The sequence below is a fragment of the Schistocerca gregaria genome, chromosome 2, assembly GCF_023897955.1.
Source record: "Schistocerca gregaria isolate iqSchGreg1 chromosome 2, iqSchGreg1.2, whole genome shotgun sequence".
Lineage (NCBI taxonomy): Eukaryota > Metazoa > Arthropoda > Insecta > Orthoptera > Acrididae > Schistocerca > Schistocerca gregaria.
The window spans coordinates 738,020,602-738,034,119 of NC_064921.1; the positions used below are offsets into that span (position 1 = coordinate 738,020,602).

At 45.3% G+C, this 13,518-nt stretch overlaps 1 protein-coding gene across 1 annotated transcript in view; it reads left to right on the forward strand.

The window, feature by feature from the left end:
• LOC126334896 (calcium permeable stress-gated cation channel 1-like) overlaps nucleotides 1-13,518 on the forward strand; it is a 211,224-nt gene that overhangs the window by 55,169 nt on the left and 142,537 nt on the right.

Sequence of the window (13,518 nt, forward strand, 5' to 3'; positions counted from 1 at the left end):
CAATGTAATGAAAAGGAATAGATTGTTACTCATGACATAGAGGTGGCTAAACATTTAAGCCTTTGGACAAAAGTTCTTTGTGAATAGAAAGGTAATGTGTTCCTACTACAGACAACAACTGCAGTGATCTGGGGAGGTGCTGGGGGAGGAGGGGCGTTAAGGAGGTGGAATGGCAGGGCACGGCATGGGGATGGGGTGAGAGGGATAGCAAAATAAAAGGGGGAGGATAATGTGCTTAATGTGAGAGCACAGTGATTGCAGCTTATGGTAGTTTGTAGTTCGTGTATCTTTCACAGGTAATCCTGGCTTTGAGGGGATGTGATTGAACTAGAGTTGGTGGTGGTGGTGGTGGTGGTGGTGGATGTGTTTATCGAACAGGTCCTGCATCTAGGTCTATTGCAGGGTTATGTGCTATGAGGCAAGGGATTGAGAGCAGGGGTGGAGTAGGTGTGATAAAGATATTGCGTTGGTTCGGTGGATGGCAGACCACCAGTGTCGAAGGGATGAGGAGGATATTACTCATTTCAGGGCATGGCAACAGCTAATTGAAGCCCTGGCAGAGAATGTGATGGACTTGCTACAGTCTTGGGTGATACTGTTCAAAGAGAGCAGTGCTCCTTTGTGGTCAGACAATGTGTATTTGGTAGGCAATTTCTCCAGTCACCTAACTCCTCCTATTTCACACGCAGATGATAGGTGACTGGTGAGACCACCTACCAAATACCCACTATCTGTCCACAAAGGTGCATTACTTTCTTGGCACAGTACCACAGGAGTGGAGCAACCGAATCACATTCTCTGCCAGGTTTTAAATTACCTCTTAGCATGCCCAGAAATGGATATCCTCCCCACCCTTCTCACATTGGTGATCAGCTATCCATTGAACCTACACAATATTACTACTCCACCCTTGCTACCAACTCCTTGCCTCATGACACATATGCGTGCAATAGATCTACATGCAAGACCTGTCCCACGCATCCTTCCACCGCCACTACCTATTCCAGTCCAATCACAGGCATCGCCTACCCCATCAAAGGCATAGCTACCTGTGAAACCAGTCATGTGATCTACAAACGAAGCTCCGATCACTGTGCTGCTTTCTACATGGGCGTGACAACTGCCAAGCTTTCTGTTCACATGTATGGCTGCTGGTGCTGCAACCAAGACAGTTGGACCAACCAGTTGCTGAACCTGCTGTCCACCAACATGATGTGCCTTATTTCATTGTCAGCTTCACATCCTGTGCCCTCTGGATCTACGAGCTTTTCTGAACTTCACAGGGAGAACTCTCCCAACAACACATCCTTCATTCCTGTAACCCTCTTAGGCTCCGCCTCCACTAGTGTGTTTCCTCCACCTACCTATCCCCTTCCCTGCTTCCACTCCAGTACTACACACACCTTATCTATCAACGCACCTACAGTATTTTCCCCCCATCTGTCTCCTCTCCACTCTGGTCAAATCAGTGAAAATGTCTGAAAGACATTGCAAGTTAGATAGCTGCAGTACTTTGGATAGCATGGTCAAAAGCATTTATATATTCAAACAAGCTCGGAAATAGTTTGACACTCCAGGGAAAAATGCACAAAATAAGACTAGAAAGAAAAAGCTGATGAAAAACTATATAGTTGTGCTGCTCAGTAAGTCAGGGGGAGGAAATACTTGAACTGATACAAAACATGTTGGATAACAATTACCAGGTAGTTAATATTTTTAAGCAATATGCCAGGTTCAGTGCTGTAAACAATAATTTAAGTTCTTTGGAGGGAAGTCTTTGTAAATACCGGGTAATTCAATTGAGGATACAAGCAAGTCAAACTTCAATCTCAATTACATAGATATGGACGAAACTGGGCATATTTCGATATCCTCTTTTTACAGCATGACAGTTGCCACTCTGACAAGTATAAATTGCAAGTGCCAAAATAATTGAGTCTCATCACTGGAAAACTAAATATCAAAGGTAGGGCAAATGTGAGAACAGTTGTGTTAAAGGTGGCCTGCTTCTTTTGCCCATAGTTTTATATTTCCAGAACCACAAAAAAGTAAACTCATTTCACAGCTACTGGCAACCAGTTTATACCAACAATGTCATGGACTAACTGCTATGAAATATAAAACTGAGTGTATTGTAGTTGTTCCAATGCCAAAGAAGATGAAACCTAACATACATCATTTGACACATTCTTGGAGCATATGCACACACTGCTGCATGGTTCCAGCTATGCTTCAAACCATCTAGCAAATACTGAATCCTGACAGTTTACTCAGGCATAAAACTAACAAAAATATTATTTACAATTTGTAATAACTCTGTAATTTCTCCTCCCCCATGAACCATGGACCTTGCCGTTGGTGGGGAGGCTTGCGTGCTTCAGCGATACAGGTAGCCGTACCGTAGGTACAACCGCAATGGAGGGGTATCTGTTGAGAGGCCAGACAAACGTGTGGTTCCTGGAGAGGGGCAGCAGCCTTTTCAGTAGTTGCACGGGCAACAGTCTGGATGATTGACTGATCTGGCCTTGTAACAATAACCAAAACAGCCTTGCTGTGCTGGTACTGCGAACGGCTGAAAGCAAGGGGAAACTATGGCCATAATTTTTCTCGAGGGCATGCAGCTTTACTGTATGATTAAATGATGATGGCGTCCTCTTGGGTAAAATATTCTGGAGGTAAAATAGTCCCCCACTCGGATCTCCGGGCGGGGACTACTCAAGAGGATGTCGTTATCAGGAGAAAGAAAACTGGCATTCTACGGATCGAAGTGTGTAATGTCGGATCCCTTAATTGGGCAGGTAGGTTAGAAAATTTAAAAAGGGAAATGGATAGGTTGAAGTTGGATATAGTGGGAATTAGTGAAGTTCGGTGGCAGGAGGAACAAGACTTCTGGTCAGGTGACTACAGGGTTATAAACACAAAATAAAATAGGGGTAATGCAGGAGTAGGTTTAATAATGAATAGGAAAATAGGAATGTAGGTAAGCTACTACAAACAGCATAATGAACGCATTATTGTGGCCAAGATAGATGCGAAGCCCACACCTACTACAGTAGTAAAAGTTTATATGCCAACTAGCTCTGCAGATGATGAAGAAATTGAAGAAATGTATGATCAAATAAAAGAAATTATTAAGATAGTGAAGGGAGATGAAAATTTAATAGTCATGGGTGACTGGAATTCGGCAGTAGGAAAAAGGGAGAGAAGGAAACGTAGTAGGTGAATATGGATTGGGGCTAAAAGATGAAAGAGGAACTAGCCTGTTAGAATTTTGCACAGATCACAACTTAATAATAACTAATACTTGGTTTAAGAATCATGAAAGAAGGTTGCATACATGGAAGAACCCTGGAGATACTAAAAGGTACCAGATAGATTATATAATGGTAAGACAGAGATTTAGGAACCAGGTTTTAAATTGTAAGACATTTCCAGGGGCAGATGTGGACTCTGACCACAATCTATTGGTTATGACCTGTAGATTAAAACTGAAGAAACTGCAAAAAGGAGGGAATTTAAGGAGATGGGACCTGGATAAACTGAAAGAACCAGAGGTTGTACAGAGTTTCAGGGAGATCATAAGGGAACAATTGACAGGAATGGGGGAAAAATACAGTAGAAGAATGGGTAGCTTTGAGGGATGAAGTAGTGAATGCAGCAGAGGATCAAGTAGGTAAAAAGACGAGGGCTAGTAGAAATCCTTGGGTAACAGAAGAAATATTGAATTTAATTGATGAAGGAGAAAATATAAAAATGCAATAAATGAAGCAGGGAAAAATGAATACAAACATCTCAAAAAAGAGATCGACAGGAAGTGCAAAATAGCTAAGCAGGGATGGCTAGAGGACAAATGTAAGGATGTAGAGGCTTATTTTACTAGGGGTGAGATACACTCCTGGAAATTGAAATAAGAACACCGTGAATTCATTGTCCCAGGAAGGGGAAACTTTATTGACACATTCCTGGGGTCAGATACATCACATGATCACACTGACAGAACCAAAGGCACATAGACACAGGCAACAGAGCATGCACAATGTCGGCACTAGTACAGTGTATATCCACCTTTCGCAGCAATGCAGGCTGCTATTCTCCCTTGGAGACGATCGTAGAGATGCTGGATGTAGTCCTGTGGAACGGCTTGCCATGCCATTTCCACCTGGCGCGTCAGTTGGACCAGCGTTCGTGCTGGATGTGCAGACCGCGTGAGACGACGCTTCATCTAGTCCCAAACATGCTCAATGGAGGACAGATCCGGAGATCTTGCTGGCCAGGGTAGTTGACTTACACCTTCTAGAGCACGTTGGGTGGCACGGGATACATGCGGACGTGCATTGTCCTGTTGGAACAGCAAGTTCCCTTGCCGGTCTAGGAATGGTAGAACGATGGGTTCGATGACGGTTTGGATGTACCGTGCACTATTCCGTGTCCCCTCGACGATCGCCAGAGGTGTACGGCCAGTGTAGGAGATTGCTCCCCACACCATGATGCCGGGTGTTGGCCCTGTGTGCCTTGGTCGTATGCAGTCCTGATTGTGGCGCTCACCAGCACGGCGCCAAACACGCATACGACCATCATTGGCACCAAGGCAGAAGCGACTCTCATCGCTGAAGACGACACGTCTCCATTCGTCCCTCCATTCACGCCTGTCGCCACACCACTGGAGGCGGGCTGCACGATGTTGGGGCGTGAGCGGAAGATGGCCTAACGGTGTGCGGGACCGTAGCCCAGCTTCATGGAGACGGTTGCGAATGGTCCTCGCTGATACCCCAGGAGGAACAGTGTCCCTCATTTGCTGGGAAGTGGCGGAGCGGTCCCCTACGGCACTGCGTAGGATCCTACGGTCTTGGCATGCATCCGTGCGTTGCTGCGGTCCGGTCCCAGGTCGACAGGTACGTGCACCTTCCTCCGACCACTGGCGACAACATCGATGTACTGTGGAGACCTCATGCCCCACGTGTTGAGCAATTCGGCGGTACGTCCACCCGGCCTCCCGCATGCCCACTATACGCCCTCGCTCAGTCCGTCAACTGCACATACGGTTCACGTCCACGCTGTCGCGGCAGGCTACCAGTGTTAAAGACTGCGATGGAGCTCCGTATGCCACGGCCAACTGGCTGACACTGATGGCGGCGGTGCACAAATGCTGCGCAGCTAGCGCCATTCGACGGCCAACACCGCGGTTCCTGGTGTGTCCGCTGTGCCGTGCGTGTGATCATTGCTTGTACAGCCCTCTCGCAGTGTCCGGAGCAAGTATGGTGGGTCTGACACACCGGTGTCAATGTGTTCTTTTTTCCATTTCCAGGAGTGTAGATACTGCCTACAGGAAAATTAGAAAGACCTTTGGAGAAAAGAGAACCACTTGTATGAACATAAAGAGCTCAGATGGAAACCCAGTTCTAAGCAAAGAAGGGAAAGCAGAAAGGTGGAAGGAGTATATAGAGGGTCTATACAAGGGCGATGTACTTGAGGACAATATTATGGAAATGGAAGAGGATGTAGATGAAGACGAAATGGGAGATACGATACTGCGTGAAGAGTTTGACAGAGCACTGAAAGACCTGAGCCGAAACAATGCCTCGGGAGTAGACAACATTCCATTAGAACTACTGATGCCCTTGGGAGAGCCAGTCTTGACAAACCTCTACCATCTGGTAAGCAAGATGTATGAGACAGGTGAAGTACACTCGGACTTCAAGAAGAATGTAATAATTCCAATCCCAAAGAAAGCAGGTATTGACAGGTGTGAAAATTACCGAAAAATCATTTCAATAAGCCACAGCTGCAAAATACAGACGAATGGAAAAACTAGTAGAAGCTGACCTCGGGGAAGATCAGTTTGGATTCCGTAGAAATACTGGAACACGTGAGGCAATACCGACCTTACAACTTATCTTAGAAGAAAGATTAAGGTAAGGCAAACCTACATTTCTAGCATTTGTAGACTTAGAGAAAGCTTTCAACAATGTTGACTGGAATACTCTTTCAAATTCTAAAGGTGGCAGGGGTAAAATACAGGGAGCGAAGGGCTATTTACAATTTGTACAGAAACCAGATGGCAGTTAGAATCGAGGTGCATGAAAGGGAAGCAGTGGTTGGGAAGGGAGCGAGACAGGGTGTTAGCCTCTCCCCGATGTTATTCAATCTGTATATTGAGCAAGCAATAAAGGAAACAAAAGAAAAATTCGGAGTAGGTATTAAAATCCTTGGAGAAGAAATAAAAACTTTGAGGTTCACTGATGACATTGTAATTCTGTCAGAGACAGCAAAGGACTTGGAAGAGCAGTTGAATGGAATGGACAGTGTCTTGAGATGAGTATATAAGATGAACATCAACAAAAGCAAAACGAGGATAATGGAATGTAGTCGAATTAAATCAGGTGATGCTGAGGGAATTAGATTAGGAAATGAGACATTAAAAGTAGTAAAGGAGTTTTGCTATTTGGGGAGAAAAATAACTGATGATGGTCGAAGTAGAGAGGATATGAAATGTAGACTGGCAATGGCAAGGAAAGCATTTCTGAAGAAGAGAAATTTGTTAACATCGGATATAGATTTAAGTGTCAGGAAGTCTTTTCTGAAAGTGTTTGTATGGAATGTAGCCATGTCTGAAAGTGAAACATGGACGATAAATAGTTTAGACAAGAAGAGAATAGAAGCTTTCGAAATGTGGTGCTACAAAAAAAAATGCTGAAGATTAGATGGGTAGACCACATAACTAGTGAGGAAGTATTGAATAGGATTGGGGAGAAGAGAAGTTTGTGGCACAACTTGACAAGAAGGGACCAGTTGGTAGGACATGTTCTGAGGCATCAAGGGATCACCAGTTTAGTATTGGAGGGCAGTGTGGAGGGTAAAAATCGTAGAGGGAGACCAAGTGATGAATACACTAAGCAGATTCCGAAGGATGTAGGTTGCAGTAGGTACTGGGAGATGAAGCAGCTTGCACAGGATAGTGGCATGGAGAGCTGCATCAAACCAGTCTCAGGACTGAAGACCACAACAACAATAACAACAACTGTAATTTCTTTACAGTCCTTTGTAACCATGCCCCACGATCTAGATCTTTTCCTCATGACTTTTTTCTACTGCTGAGACTGCACTAAATCAATGGCAATTTTTCTAATGAATGTGCACAGTTTCCAGAAGACACTTACAAAAACTAACAGTTTGCAGAACGAATTTTCCCCTCTGCAACAGTGTGTGCACTGATATGAAGCTTCCTAGCAGATTACAACTGTGTGCTGGACCAAGACTCAGAACTCCGGACCACAGTCTTTATGGGAAAAGTGCTCTACTGACTGAGTTATGAAAGTACTATTCCTGACCCATTCTCAGAATAGGAAATTAGTCACTGGTAGAATTAAAGCATTGAGGGAAGGTTGTGAGTTGTGCTTCCATAACTCAGTTGGTAGAGCACATGCCTGCAAAAGGCAAAGGTCCAGAGTTCGTCTTGGTCTGGCACATAATTTTAACCTGCCAGGAAGCATGATGAATAGTTTTTAGAAAGTTTAAAAGGCAAATTGAGTGTGTGTTTCCTTGTAGATATGTACTGTGCGAGCCACTGTACAGAGCATGATGGAGAGTGTTATGTACCAACATTAACAAATTTCTGTTCTGTTAATTTCACTTACTGAGTGGGAGAAGGGTGTCAGGAATGACTGCCTATGTTCATTGGTGTACTCTCTTACATTGCCTGAGCATCTCTGTTAAACTTTTGTATCAACCACTTATCCTAGCTGCATATAATTAAATTCAATGCCTATCATTTGAGAGACTTCAAAAGCTGGAATAGTTGTCTAGAATTAGTCACACTAGCATCTAATATGGAATTAACTTGAAAGAAGCACTGCATGTTCCCAGAAACTGTCCAACAAATCTTAGGCTTGCATTTGCATAACCTACTCTTGTAATTCTGTGTTTGAATCTTTTAGATTTATAAACAAAATGTTGGGTGCCAGAAGCTTACAATTAATCTTGCAGTTGGATATCATCACGTTATTTCTCTTTATTTGGGAATTGCTTTGTTTCTTCAGACTCAAAGTTGTAATTTTTTGCACTGATTGGACATAGTTTATCATTCTGTATTTCCTTATGATTATCTGTGATTTTCCTGTGGATAAGACCATAAATGGAGAACAAGCTTGTAGTGTTACTGCTGACACTATGTGATAAATAATTTTTGTACAGTTAAGTATTACCAGCCCTGTAATGCTTCCTTTGGACAGTTCCAATATTACTTTTATTCCTGTTGAGTATTCACTGTCAAATATGAGGTCAGTGTAGAATTTAGCAGCATTTTTGTTTTGCATGTTGGTATTCTGGTTGCTATGGGTTTATTTATCGATTGTCATTTTTTTATTTGTAGTTCAGTGTTGCTGTTTGAGTTGACATATTGTCATTTTATCATTTGGTGGCAGTGTATGGAGCTGTAAGTGCTAGAAAATGAAGTACCAAGTGGAGAAATTGGATAGTTTCTGGCATATTCTTTTGAGTTCTATGGAGGGATGACAGCAGTGGAGGCAGCCAGAAACTTTGGTATTGTGTGTGAGGAGAATGCCATTGGACAGGGCATGGCAAGAAAATAATTTTATCATTTTGAGGATGATTGTTTTGATATTGGTGACTCCCCACATTCAGGAAGACCTTAGAGGTTTGAAGATTCATAATGATTCATGTCAGTGTACACATGAACTGGCAAACATGACAAACTGTGATTATTTTACCATCGTAAGACATTTGCGTGCAGTGGGTTAGGTTAGTAATTGGGTGAATGGGTACCGCATTCTCTAAGACACAATCACAAAAATCAGTCATCAATTGGCTCATGAACATAACCAAACATTCCTATCCTGTATCATTACTGGTGACGAGAAATACATAATGTAAGGAAAAGAAAGGAATGGTTGAGTCCAAAGAAAGCAGCAACTCACCATACAAAGTACTGCTTGCATCCACAAAAGATAATGTTATGCACCTGGTGGAACAGCAGTGGTGTGGTGCACTAAAAATTGCTCCCCTGAGATGTAACCACCACTGCAGACATTTGTCAACAGCTGACACACCTTGCAGGTGCAGTTAAAGAGCAATGACCAGGGAGACTGAAGTGATGCTACTCTACAATAATGCCCACCCACATTCTGAGAGACACAAAAAACACTATACAGGAATTGGGTTGGGAAGTCATTCTGCACCCACCTTATTCTCCTGATCTTGAGGAGTCCTCAGATTTTCACCTTTTCTACACTCTATTGAGTGGAACAACCTTCAAGGAGCTTACTTTCCAGAGGAAAATGCATTATGGACATGATTAGACGAGTTCTTTGCCACAAAACCACAATTTCTAGTGCTGCAGAAATGAAAGACTGTTGTAAATAGTGAAGAATATAGTATTGATTACTTAAGTCTCCGTTATGTTTATCTAATGTGTTTATTAAACACTATGAACTTAAGCACCAACCGAATATAGTGTATGTATAGTTTTCTGTTAGTAAAATATTCTTAGTTATGTCTGTGGATAGACTCTTTATTATTAATTGACAGTGTTGTGTAATGGAAATTATATTGGAAACTTAAAATAAATTGTGATGTACTGTAAAAATTCCCTAACATTTTGAGGTCCAGCCATTTAGAAAAATTTTAGGCCCAGAAAACTAGCCATTTGTGCCATTATTTGAAATAAGCTGGCAAATTTGTGTTTGCTACCATATTTACTTGAATCTAAGCTGCTCCTGAAAAATGAGACTCAAAATCAAAGGAATAAAAAATTCCCGAATCTAAGCCACACCTGAAATTTGAGACTCGAAATTCAAGAGGAGAGAAAAATTTAGACTGCACATCCAAGTCAAAACTAAGTTGGTCCAGTGTAACATGAGACACAATTTAGGTCAGATGGATGAAGATATAGCTACAGTAGTTTGGTTTGAGTCTAATCTTAACAGTTAAGATTCACTAAGTAGCTGTTGCTATGTGTCGCACACTCCTTCTGTATTGATACGGGTACCCTTCCTTTTTCAGGTGCTTCATCTGGTTTGAATCGGTTGCTTATTTTGCTTTGATCTGATAAGTGTCATTCTCTTTGTTATAGGTGTTTGCGTCACTCTAAGCTGAAAATGCATTATTTTACTGTGATGCATTGTTTGTCGCACTGATAATGAGTGTTTACGACCTGTCGCCACCTGCAGCATGGCTAGCTTTTGTGCGCACTACCGTCGCTTACAATTAAAAACGAGAGGAATTGTCTCACTAGCAAAACAATGGCAAGAGACTGCTATTTGTTGTTACTTACACTGCTGCTTTCTTTGATAATGATCAACTAGAACGAAATAATAGACTGTGTATGATAGATGATGTTCTGAATGAGAGTTTAGCAAAAATTTTTCTTTATTTGAAAATCTTTGCAGACGCCTCTTCAGTACATTACATTCTGCACAGAAATTAGACATCTTAGATTTAAAAATCTAGTCAGTCACTGTGCTTCATTTCTGACTGTGTCACTATTGAGCATAAGAATAATACGAAGATAAACGTGACATGATACGTACATTCTTCAGCATTTGCTGTTGTCTCACTCTAGTTTTATAGTTTATTAGGCAGACAGAATTTAAATGAGATAGCAGCAAATATGAAAGAGTACATGGCATAATGATTACATTATTCTACCTTTTCTTTTAATTTATTTATTGATTCAGAGGTTTATCTTTGTGCCCGCAAAGCATGCCTGTGTAGGGGTGCACATATTCGACTGCAGAAGTTAGTTGTGGCGGCACCTACGGCACCTATCAACATTTTTCAGAACTTGCGCTTACTTTGCACTCGATTCTAAGCTGCAAGTGGTTTTCTGGATTTACAAAAATCGGGGGAAAAAAAGTGCAGCTTAGATTCGAGTAAATATGGTATCTGAAAAATAATACACACTGAAAAAAAGCAAGCTTCAAGGTTTATTTTTCTTATTTTAGTTCTTTGATTGGGTACAAATTTTACAATAATGATGGCAAAAGATATAATTATCCTTAAAAATATGTGAGGAGAGTTCCTGAGCAATTTTGTTTGTAATTGGCTTTAGCATGGAAAATCCTGAAGAACTACACCAAATTGACTCTTTCCAGCTTGTTTTACAACTAAACTGTTTCATTCTCTTCAAGCAAATCTTGACAACCCGTGTTGTATCTGCTTCATCATGAGATTCATCTGTAAAAAAGAAGAGATTAAGACACAAGTAAAATTGAACTAAATTGTAATTGCAGCAGTAGTGTGTGTAGCAAAAATATTAGCGATGGAAAATTGTAGCAATGTTAAGTGTTCTTGAATATGGATCCTCTTCAGATTTTTCCCACTCAGATATTTCTCCCTCCAACCCAGAATCATTGATTCCATGCTGTTGAGCTTCCAACATTTCTCCCTCATGTAACAAATGTGACATATTTGTAGTAGAATTAGGCAGATGGCAGAACCTAATGAAAACATGCAAGAAACTTACAAAAATGTGAGCACATATTTCCTCAGTCATTTGTTTGCTATTGGTACTCCTGAAATAATTCTAGAAATTAACAGAAGCCTGCACCTGTCAACGGACAGGTAGCAAGAGGTCTATGCAGTTTCCTCACATGAAGTGAGTAGACTTTACGAGCAGTAGGTGGCTTGTACATAAAGAACATCATGACCTGAGAGATACTCTGTTGTGTCCTTTTGAATACAGCATTGTGGCCCAGGTGGTGGTTGGGCATTGTCACCAAACTGTTAAGGAAGTTAAATTCAGAGACTGGATGGATTCAGAAGAATAATTTGATAACATGTAATCTAACTTTCCAGTTTCAGTGTTATGAACTTGATCAAGTGATTGAGTTGTGGAAAATTACACCGAATGACTGATGCACATAAATCTCTGACAAACCATTGGCCTGTAATTTTTTAGAATTGCATAACCTGTGCATAGACATCTGGTGTCACTTACCTCTAAAAGCCTACCAAAATCTTGTTGAATTCATGCCACCCAGAATAACTGCAGTGTTGCTTGCTAAATGTGGGCCAACTGCTATTAAGCAGAGTCATAATGTTTTGGCTCATCAGTGTTTGCTGTACAGTAAAGGACTGATGAAGAGAAATAAATGCAGCTTTCTTCACCCCCCCCCCCCCCCCCGCCATTTCTCTTCCTTCCCACTCCCCCCGCCGCCCTGCCGGCTCTCTTCCTCCCCGCCGCCCTGCCGGCTCTCTTCCTCCCCGCCGCCCTGCCGGCTCTCTTCCTCCCCGCCGCCCTGCCGGCTCTCTTCCTCCCCGCCGCCCTGCCGGCTCTCTTCCTCCCCGCCGCCCTGCCGGCTCTCTTCCTCCCCGCCGCCCTGCCGGCTCTCTTCCTCCCCGCCGCCCTGCCGGCTCTCTTCCTCCCCGCCGCCCTGCCGGCTCTCTTCCTCCCCGCCGCCCTGCCGGCTCTCTTCCTCCCCGCCGCCCTGCCGGCTCTCTTCCTCCCCGCCGCCCTGCCGGCTCTCTTCCTCCCCGTCGCCCTGCCGGCTCTCTTCCTCCCCGCCGCCCTGCCGGCTCTCTTCCTCCCCGCCGCCCTGCCGGCTCTCTTCCTCCCCGCCGCCCTGCCGGCTCTCTTCCTCCCCGCCGCCCTGCCGGCTCTCTTCCTCCCCGCCGCCCTGCCGGCTCTCTTCCTCCCCGCCGCCCTGCCGGCTCTCTTCCTCCCCGCCGCCCTGCCGGCTCTCTTCCTCCCCGCCGCCCTGCCGGCTCTCTTCCTCCCCGCCGCCCTGCCGGCTCTCTTCCTCCCCGCCGCCCTGCCGGCTCTCTTCCTCCCCGCCGCCCTGCCGGCTCTCTTCCTCCCCGCCGCCCTGCCGGCTCTCTTCCTCCCCGCCGCCCTGCCGGCTCTCTTCCTCCCCGCCGCCCTGCCGGCTCTCTTCCTCCCCGCCGCCCTGCCGGCTCTCTTCCTCCCCGCCGCCCTGCCGGCTCTCTTCCTCCCCGCCGCCCTGCCGGCTCTCTTCCTCCCCGCCGCCCTGCCGGCTCTCTTCCTCCCCGCCGCCCTGCCGGCTCTCTTCCTCCCCGCCGCCCTGCCGGCTCTCTTCCTCCCCGCCGCCCTGCCGGCTCTCTTCCTCCCCGCCGCCCTGCCGGCTCTCTTCCTCCCCGCCGCCCTGCCGGCTCTCTTCCTCCCCGCCGCCCTGCCGGCTCTCTTCCTCCCCGCCGCCCTGCCGGCTCTCTTCCTCCCCGCCGCCCTGCCGGCTCTCTTCCTCCCCGCCGCCCTGCCGGCTCTCTTCCTCCCCGCCGCCCTGCCGGCTCTCTTCCTCCCCGCCGCCCTGCCGGCTCTCTTCCTCCCCGCCGCCCTGCCGGCTCTCTTCCTACCCGCCGCCCTGCCGGCTCTCTTCCTACCCGCCGCCCTGCCGGCTCTCTTCCTACCCGCCGCCCTGCCGGCTCTCTTCCTCCCCGCCGCCCTGCCGGCTCTCTTCCTCCCCGCCGCCCTGCCGGCTCTCTTCCTCCCCGCCGCCCTGCCGGCTCTCTTCCTCCCCGCCGCCCTGCCGGCTCTCTTCCTCCCCG